Genomic DNA, 10307 nt, shown 5'->3' with positions numbered 1-10307 from the left:
TTGGAATGCACAAGTTGGAGATCGTTGAGCAGTTTCACTGCATTCTTCCCCTTGTGTTGAATGACAGGGCTGTGGTGAGCTATTGTAGAGAGCACACTTAGGCAGACAGTGTGAGCAAACAGACAGTTTTCCGCTCCTCTGACATATTTCTAACATGCACTGGACGACGGTTTCACAAGCTAGCAGGTTACTGGGATGCTGTCATTTCACAGCACATTAAATTTGGATCGTATTATGGGTAATCCATTATTCTTCCTTTGGTGGTAACAATGTGGGAACAGTACTGTTTAATTTGGCATACAACAGCACTATTGAATTCTCAAATCTGATTGGTCAGAAGGTGTTGATTCGTTGTCGATAACAGCACGGATTATACCACAGTTCAGCTGCAATGTTTATTTTAATGTTTTTGGGTTGTTACATTATCATTTCTAAAGTTAGAAGTTACATAGTTACATAAAAAGTTACATCAAAAAAATTCTTACAACTCTACTCTAGCACTCAATTAAAAATCTTTTAAGGTAGTACTGCTTGTATTATTCTCTGCCTGATATATTGCTTTACTTGTATTTCCTCATTTCTAAGTCACTTTGGATAAAAATGTCTGCTAAATGAATAATTGTAAATGTAAAAATGTAACATAGCTAACACCATCCAGGTAACACCACCTAAACAGATTTTAAATATTTGTAATTGCTGATCTGGTGAAGTTTTTGTTGAGGATACATTTATTTTGTATTTTTGGAAATGTCTGTTCCATTAAGTTTACTGACAAGGGAAAGCTGTCAGGACAGGGAGCTTTGCAGTTTCTCATTAACGTGACAAACTTATTAACATCAACAGAGGAAGAAAAAGAGAAGGTGGTAAGGAAACAACTGTTTATATCTATTACAATGTAAGTGATAACAATAACTAACTTGTTTTGCGGATGTTCCATAGTATTAAATGTAGCTATAAACAGATAGATAAAAGTATGGTATTCTTCTTTATGAAAAAAAAAAGTTAGGCTTGAAAACTTGCTGTGGTATAATATGACTTATAATCAATTAATCAGCCCTTTGTTCATTATTTTCAACATGTCCTGCCATGTTTTATTCTTTACTTATTATATGGAGTTTTTTTTTTTTATATAACATTCATAATGTTCATAACTGGGAAGTATGAATAAATCAAGTCTACACAGTAAAATCCCTAGTGTTGAATTAACACCCAGAGTGTTTATATGAGTCCAGTGGACTTATATAAACATTGTAGGGTGTGAATTCAACACTGTGGGTGTTAAATCAACACTAGTGATTTGTCTGTTTCTGTTCTAAGGGCTTACTTTACATAACTACAGTCAAGTAGCTAGATCAACATGTTGTAAATATTTTCGAGCAAGGATTCATGATGAAATAAACTACTATAATTAACCCATTTTACTTTAATAACCAAATATACTGTATGTACAGATTAGTTAACAGTCTTCTTGATCCAAAGGAATCCACCTGTCTTTCACATACTGCTCCCTTACACTCCCACACCAGTAATTACCAGTATCGGTCCTGTTTCTATAGGGTATTAATGGAAATTAATTTCTTTGAATTATTTTTTTTGTAGTTTTTCTGTTTCAATTTGGGATGAGCAAATAAACCCAAACAGAAATAAGTTGGCAGATTATAGGATTGTTCAGACTCGCTCCTGAGGGAGGAGACTCACAGAAGAAAGAAAAGCTTAAACTAATAGTGGCCATTGCAAACACAACAAGGGTTTAGCTTATGTTTGTTTAGGGCCCAGACATGCTACATGAAGCATGTCTACATGATCTCTGCTTTGCTGCACTGATGTGTGCTTGTGTTGCTTCATATAACCTAGTCAGATTGTACATTGTCTTTAAATTCAGTGTTTCACTGAGGCAAGCCAATCCACCTATTGGAGTGGATCTTTATACTTGAGCTGAATCTCTTCTTTGCTCACAGCTGCAAGGAACTACACCAGGATGCTTACGTAGACATGGCGCATACCACTTCAGCTGCAGTTTAAATGTTTTCCTTTGGGTCCTCTCATCCGCTCTCAAACATCATATTTGAGTATATCCATTTGCAGAGAAGGGCACGGTCCTCCTCATGAGCTCTCACTAGAGCCTTAACAACTGGTCTTTCTTTCCAAAGAATTAACTACATCAAGCACACTCTTTTAGGTGGCCTGAAAGAAAATAAATGTAATTTCCAGGTGGTCAAGACAATAATTAGTTTCCTAGCAGGTTATGGTTACATTTACACCATTTGGCAGACACTCTTATCTAGAGCAATTTACATTTAACTCATTTATATAACAGAGCAGTTGAGGGTTAAGGGCCTTGAGCAAGGGCCCAGCAGTGGTAGTGCTGAGATTTGAACTCATAACCTTTTGATCAGTAGTCTAATGTCTTAACCCCTGAGCTACCATGTGTGTGCATGTACACTGTGTATCTATGTATAAGCAACTATGTATATACAGTATGTTTAAGCTATGTTTAAATATGCTGATATGACTGGTATCTGATCTTCACAGCACACAATTTTGATTTCGCTCAACCATGTAATTCAGTAGAGGAGTGTTTCTAAGGACTGTGTTTAAACTTGTGAATTCATTCAAGTAAAGAGTCAAGTAATCATGTAAAATGTAATATTACCTCTGTATGACCTGAATTGAACTGAAATAGGAAAAGATAATCTTTCTCTCTCTTAAGCAGATTTATTTTGGCATATATCTAATCCTTAGCGTATTTAAAACATGGGCTAGACCTCAGAGTGTTTCACAGTGGGAAGCCTAAATAGTTTGAAATGCTTTTGTAAACATTGTTTATTGAAATGCCAATGAATATTTTATGAAGGGGAATTCTTGGATTATTTTACATTGCAATGTTTATACTCTTGTAGTAACAAAGGCTTTATATATATATATATATATATATATATATACACACACACACAGTAGCAATGACACAATTATTCTACCCCTTCATGGCAAGCATCTTTAGTACTTCGTAGAGCACCCTTTTGCTGTTATGACCTGTTGCACACGAGATGCATAGCTTCTGGTAGTGTTCCTGAGGGAACTTAGCCCATTCCTCATGAGCGATGTCCTCCAGTTCAGTAATATTCTTGGGTTTGCATGCTGCAACCGCCTTCTTCAAATCTCACTAGAGATTTTCTATGGGGTTCAAGTCAGGTGACTGTGATGGTCCTGTAGAATCTTCGAGGATGACTTCTACAACCAAGCCTTGTTGGAATTTGAGGTATGCTTGGGATCATTGTCCTGTTGGAATGTCCAATGACACCCAAGCTTCAGCTTCCTCACAGACGATATGACGTTTTCTCCTAGGATTTCCTGATACTTCAATGACTCCATCTTGCCTTTCACATGCTGCAAGTTTCCAGTGCCAGAGTATGCAAAGCAGCCTCAGAGCATCACCGAGGCTCCACCATGCTGGACTGTGGACAGAGTGTTCTTTCTTCATTCTTCTTCCTCCAGACATACCGCTGATCCATCGTGCCGAAAAGTTCCAGTTTTGTTTCATCGTTCCACAGAACAGAATCCCAAAACTTCTGTGATCTATTTATATGATTTTGAGCCGACTTTTCTTGTGCTTTTGTCAGTAGTAGTGTACGTCTTGGAGTTCTGGCATGGTACTTGTCTTACTGTGCTCACTGAAACCTGAGTGCATGTTGACACCAAGTCTTGCTGCTGGTCTTTTGTAGTCACTCGAGTTTTTTTTTTTAACAACCCGCCTTCTCAGAAATCAAGTTGCAGCCATTTATAGCTTCTTTTTGTGCCCCGTCCAGGTATTTCATACATTTTCTACCCCTAGCCAATTCAGGTATTTCATGTGTTCCAGCTCAAGCACACCTGGTGCAACTAATGAAGCCCTTGATTAGTTGCATCAGGTGTGCTTGAGACAACACCTGTTTTGCATATTTTTACTGTTGTGAAGGATTCGATTCAGGGGGTTAAATAATTTTGAAACTGGAGAAGTCATTATAAGTTGCATTTTCAGTTGAATTTGGGGGAACCACTTGAAGCATTCATTGTGTTAAACTATTTCAATTGCTTTTTTTATTTGTTCATTGCAAACAGCTGAAAATCTGTAAATTTTGACAATAAACCTGATTTGCAATGAGGGTTGAATTTTTATTGAATGGGGGTTGAATAATTTTTGCAGTTGTATATAGTATATAAAGTACCAGGAAAGGCACAGAAGATTGTTTCTGTTGGCATAACCAGTAACTAGTTGTTACCTTATTGTAGTTATAAGTCATCTTCTAACTAGACACAATGGGGAAATGGTAAATTTTGTTTACTGAATTAGTTTACATGAACAAAGTCTGAACTTCTCCATTAATACATCATAAGTAATGTTAACAAAGTAGCAAAGGTAACATGCATGACCTGATGTTTATTTAAATGGTAACAAAACACACTTGCACTGAATATTTATTCAATCCATGATTAAAAGTAACATCAACCTACAAACAGCAAAAATGACATGTTCCTAAATGCTGATAACTTACTGCCTTTATTTTACACAGTGATGGTATGAACATTGGAACATGCAGGTGTTGATTATTTGGCTCATTTTACTTATTATTTAAAAACAAACACAACAATTGTTAGGGTTGTTATGTTATAAAGGGTGTATTAATATTGATAATACTTGGATTGTTCACGTTAACTAAAGTGTTCAATAATGTCAGTTAAGGGAACCTTCACGTAAAGAACTAAACATAAAACATGTAATGATTGGATATCACATATGAATGAAAATGTCACTCTAAGGTGCTTTTGAGGCTGTGACTGATGTGGGACACCTGAACAGCTCTCTAACAGGATATTACATCACTTTATATCCTGCCTTCCACGTGTCTTTTCTCAGTCTCCACCTGTTACCTCGGGTGTAAACACTAGTGTTATACTGAGGGAAGTGGTCCAGTCTGCAGTGAAATCCCCCGGAGGATGTCTGAGACACTGCGCCGGTGTGTCGTTTTCAATTGAGCTGCTTTGTGTCACTTCCTATTTACGCCTGAGATGATAGTCTTCATCACATCTTTAAGTCCAACAGGTGCTGGGCAGTTTCCTCTGACATTCTGCTCTATTGTGTGTGCGTTTTGTTTTTGAGGAAGTCGTGTACAATGCATACATTCAGTCACACGTACTGTTATCGTCTGAAAATTCATCTCACATGGCATAGAGAGTAGAATCAGGTAGCTGCTGTTTGTCAAGCTGATGTCCATTATATAATATGATCCCGTTAATTACAATAATATGTTATCCATATCTTCAAGTTTGTTCTTCTAACTGATTTAAAAATCAGCGCAATGATTCATGGTTCAATTAACCGAGCAATTGGCTGTTAGACTGCATTTCATCATTCCCAGCTAGAGATAGGTCAAAAGCCCAAGGCTGCTTGGTCATAATAATACAAGGTATGGAAAAGAGTGTTATTCTTGTGTAAAGGAGCGTCGTGTGTGAGCTTGTCCACTGGGATTTTGTAAATAAATGAGGCAAGGAAGAGCATGTGTTTGTCCATGTGGTCCCTGCACTGAAATAAATATTGATAAAAGTCAGGAAAAAAGATGGCTTGGGTCTGCGGGACCTGAAATGTTTATGTTTGTAAGATTTATATTAAAGTGTAACCAGTGGAAAATATAACACTATTGGATGTATAAACCTTTAGAGAAATATAGTGTAGGTCCCATGAGCAGTAAAAGACTGTTATATTACAAAACATTCATTAGTGATGGTTTCTATATTTATAAACCAACAACAAAGGCAGTTATCCTTCTTCCCATCAAAATTATGATCTGTTAATTAATAATCTATCATCAGTTCAATTGTTTGTTTAGACAGTCCTGCAAAAACAATAAAAACGAGCTCATCAAGTAGCTGTTAAATCTGCAGGAGTGCTATTGTTTATTATTAAAAGCAGCAATGTGGAGCAAGCATATATATACTTCCTTAGGGGTAAAGACTTTTTTTTTTTAAATGTGCGCACACACACACACACACACACACAATGCCCATTGTTGTCAGGACGATGTGTTCTTGAGGCTGCAACTAAGGTGTGTCTACTGATGATACTTAATATTTTAATCCCAAGCCCTTAACAACAAAAATAATTCTAATTATACGTCTTTGACACATCATAACACATTTTTTCAAGCTATAAATGTTATTATCTGTTTCTTAGATGAAGCTTTATTGCTCTGTAAGCAATATTTAAAAATTTTATTATGGGAACAAAATGAAATATAGCCACTGTCGGATAGAAAGCATGAGAGCATCTAATTACAAGACTTTACTGTTAGATGTTGGGCCAAATGCAAGGTGAAATCCATCCGCTTTTCTGATGTTTCCATGAACTGCAGCCAAGTGAAATGATTTCTTGCGGTTTATTTATGTGTGTAGAAAGACAGCTTCTTAGATAGTACTGAGAAGTGGCTGGCTTCTGTTATAGAACATGAGCCAGGCAGAGGGGTAAAGGTTTGTGTGTGTGTGTGTGTGTGTGTGTGTGTGTGTGCGCGAGTGTGTGCGTGTGTGTGTGTGTGTGTGTGTGTGTGCGTGCGCGCGTGTGTGTGTGGATCAGACTGCAAAACAGGAATGGCAGATGTTTTTGGAGCTGTAGTGAAATGAGATGATGAGATTTGGCACAGCCATGTCACCTAACCACAGCGAATATGTCTACTGGAGGAGTCGGTTGCTCCAGGGCTACTGTGCACTTGCTCAAGAACTGGCTTTGATTATGTCTGATACAGTCTATTTGTTATTTTACTCTGTCCTAGAATGGCCACTCCAGCACTATGTCTGCCAGGGGAAGAGCCGATCCCAGAGAAACACATGGCCCAAGTTCTGATGCCATTAGTAGTGGGATTGAATTAAATACAATATAATGCATGCCTCATTAGGAAATCCATATGTGGTGATTTGAACACATGCTCTGAAGTGAATAAACAGTCATCTGAGCCTTTTAGTAAATACAGATGCAGAAAAAAACAGCTAGTTGGTTTTAAAAGCTATTGCCATGGATTAGCATCAGTCAAGCCAGAACAGAAATTCTGTCAGTTTTCATGTAAGCTGGTGAGAAAAGCTACGACTGCTGGCCCTCACCCTCACCTTATCCATTTGCTGCACTTCATAAGTTAGCTTACACACATTTATTTGAATTTGAATTCATATTGCAAGACCAGATTGCATTTATTAGACCTTTCAATCAATGACTATTAACTAGGAAAGCAAATGAATGGAGATGCCACAGGAGGGTGTGTCTGGGATTGTGAGAATGAACTGGGCTTCATCTCAGATTGATTCACTAAAAGTTACCTCTCCTCACTAATCTCTATCTCTCTCACTCTCTCATTCTCCCTCTCCTGCCTTTCCATCTTACCATCTGACGATGTGAAGGAAGTCCATGGGAATTGACCCTGAAGCATAGACTGAATAAAACAAAACAAAACAAAGCTGAGATTCGCCAGGCTGATAAGCAAAACCTAAAATGAATGACTGAGCCCAAAGGGCCTTGTCACAAAACTTTTAACATTACTTAACACTTCCTTGTAGAAGTATTCAAATAAATATATGTACAAATATATAAACAAACATAAATATACAAAAAAAATAAAATAACCATAAAGGTTGTGAGTGCATAAGTATTTGACTCTGTTGCTGAGAAAACCCCTAAATTATACAAGCACAATTTGGCCCCTTCTTCAACCGTTAGACATATTGAGTAAATAAAAGGGTAAATATTTCAATTAAGTCCATTTCAATTCCAGGTTTAAGGGAGTGAATACTTATGCAAGGCACTTATTCACAATTCATTACTGCATTATGGTCCCAAATGTAATTAGCAAACAACCAGAGCTTCCTGTAATCTGTGCTGTCCGACAGCAGAGAAGTCAGTTGACTGAGCCTTTGGATCCAGATTCATTATGAAGCTCAACAACCATCTTATCAAGGAAACAGGACATGCTCTAGGGCATCAGCAACTGCAAAAATGCACAGCCTCATACTTCTTCAGCCTCTGTCTGATCACAGAAGAGCTTAATTTGCATCAGACCACAAGTTTTAATCTTCAGATCATTCAGATAACGTGTGTGAAAGACAGGACAGAGGGTCAGACAGCAACAACGTACAGATCAAGAACTGACTGATTAACTGACTGTCAACAAACAATATTAAACAATTGTCTCTACCTTGGCAATCCAAAGGGTGACTGTGGTTCAGGTGGTAGAGCGGGTTGTCCACTATTCGTAGGGTTGGCGGTTTGATTCCTGGCCCATGTGACTCCACATGCCAAAGTGTCCTTGGACAAGACACTGAACCCCAAGTTGCATGCTATGGCAAGCTAGGGCCTTGTATGGCAGCTACCACTGGTGTGTGAATGGGTGAATGAGAACCAGTGTAAAGTGCTTTGTAGAACCGTTAAGGTAAAAAAAGTTTTCCATTTACAAAGGAGAATGCAGATCTTCAAGCTTGAACTTTTAACCTCAAGCATGTAAAATTCAGTCGAATTCTTTTGCAATTTATGTTGTATGTAATCCCTGCTTGGATGGATATACAGAGTGTGTCCTATGAGGGTGGAGTTCCGAAATTAATGGTCCAAAATAAGAGAACTAGAATTTTTATGCAAGTATGTCTCTGACATTAAGTTTTTGACTCTTTGGACTTGACTTACTTATTTCTATTAGATCAGGCATTACTTCAGGTGCAGTTACTCTGACTCCACGTCACTCAGACGAGTAAAGTCTTAAATGATTTTACAGATGGTGCAATTGCACTGCTCATTGCATTTTGATATAATCAGACACACTGTACATCAAGCTGACAGACTGAAGAAAGGGAGGGAAAGGTTGACATTCATATTGTAAACTGGCTCCCTAGTGACAATTCATTCCTACTTTCAGTTGTGAAATCTTAGTAAATGAGCTTGTATCCACACAAACCGCACCACCTCTGCAACGACCGGCAATGACAAATGAGTAAATAAAATAACAAACAGTTACATTCAGCAATCACACAAACCCTAGACAGAGAAACAGCCAAGATCTTTTATTAAACCGAGCATCAGTTAATTAAGGAAGTAGTAATAGGTACAAAAGATACAGGGCAATGAGATCCCAATCTAAAATGAGAGGCCATTCTAGAGATCCCAGAATAATCTTCATGATTTGGGTATTTTCCCATACCAGATGAGAAGCAGATGTATCTCTCACTCAACCCTCCTCCTTTTTCTCCTCACTTTGTCAACTGTCAGCATGGTTTGGCGTCATAGTACGTCCATCCCTCCTCTTTGCCGTCCTTTACCCTTTCTCGTCCACACACCCCTACTGTTTCTCTTCCAGCTTCCCCCCTCCCTTGTCTCACTATCTTTGTCTATCTTGGTCTCCCAGTTCTTCTGCGTCCTCCCCGTTCCCTAGGGTCAAGTGAAGGAACACAAGCACCATGGGAAGGCTGGCGGTCCCCAGACCCTGATCACATGACTCGAGCACCCCTCTTTCTGTGAGATGCATGCAAGCCTGACATGAAGGTAGAGCTGTGAACTCTGTGGACTCTGTCCAACAGCTCCCGTAGTTTCTCATGGAGAAAGAAGCAGTTCTATTATAGTGTCCCGGTCCTGTAGATTCCCACCAAAATGAATAAACCCAGACTGCCACTAGGTTAAAAAAAAAAAAGTCCCTGTGCCTAACCCTGACCAATACTTTTCCTGTGTTGATTTTGGAGATAGACTATGCTCTTAATGGGGACTACATAAAGACCCTCTAATCTTTAACATAAAAAAAACCCTCACTGGTGTCTTATGCCACCCTACTGAAAAGCCATCTTACCTACGTCTATGTGTGTCTAATTATGTTAGTGGCCTTGCTTAGAACCTCAGTGGTGCTGTCCTTGCTCAGCATAAACAGATTTGTTTCACAGTGCACTCACTCTGAGTGGGTCAGAGGGCTGCCGGACAAGCTGTCTGTAAACATGAGGTTGGCAGAGGGAACAGGAACTCCCTATGGAGGGCATTTACAACGTTGGGGGGAGATGAGATACAGCATCAGGAGCACCAGATTTACAAGGCTGTGAAGTGTTCTTGATGTTGTATGTTGTTTCAGATCATTAAAAACTCGTTCTCTTGTGAAAGCAAGTATTATAGAAAATGCGCATATTAGATGATCTAAGTAAGAATAAGCTTAAATCACCTTACGGGAAAAACAGATTTTGCATGGCTGCCTGTTATAAGATACAGTAGTATGATTTAAATAATTTGTCACTCAGATCTAATAATGCCTGAAGCTCCTCTTACC

The sequence above is a fragment of the Ictalurus furcatus genome, chromosome 9 (genome assembly GCF_023375685.1).
Source record: "Ictalurus furcatus strain D&B chromosome 9, Billie_1.0, whole genome shotgun sequence".
Lineage (NCBI taxonomy): Eukaryota > Metazoa > Chordata > Actinopteri > Siluriformes > Ictaluridae > Ictalurus > Ictalurus furcatus.
The sequence above is the reverse complement of the archived record's forward strand: the minus strand, read 5'-3'. Positions refer to the sequence as shown.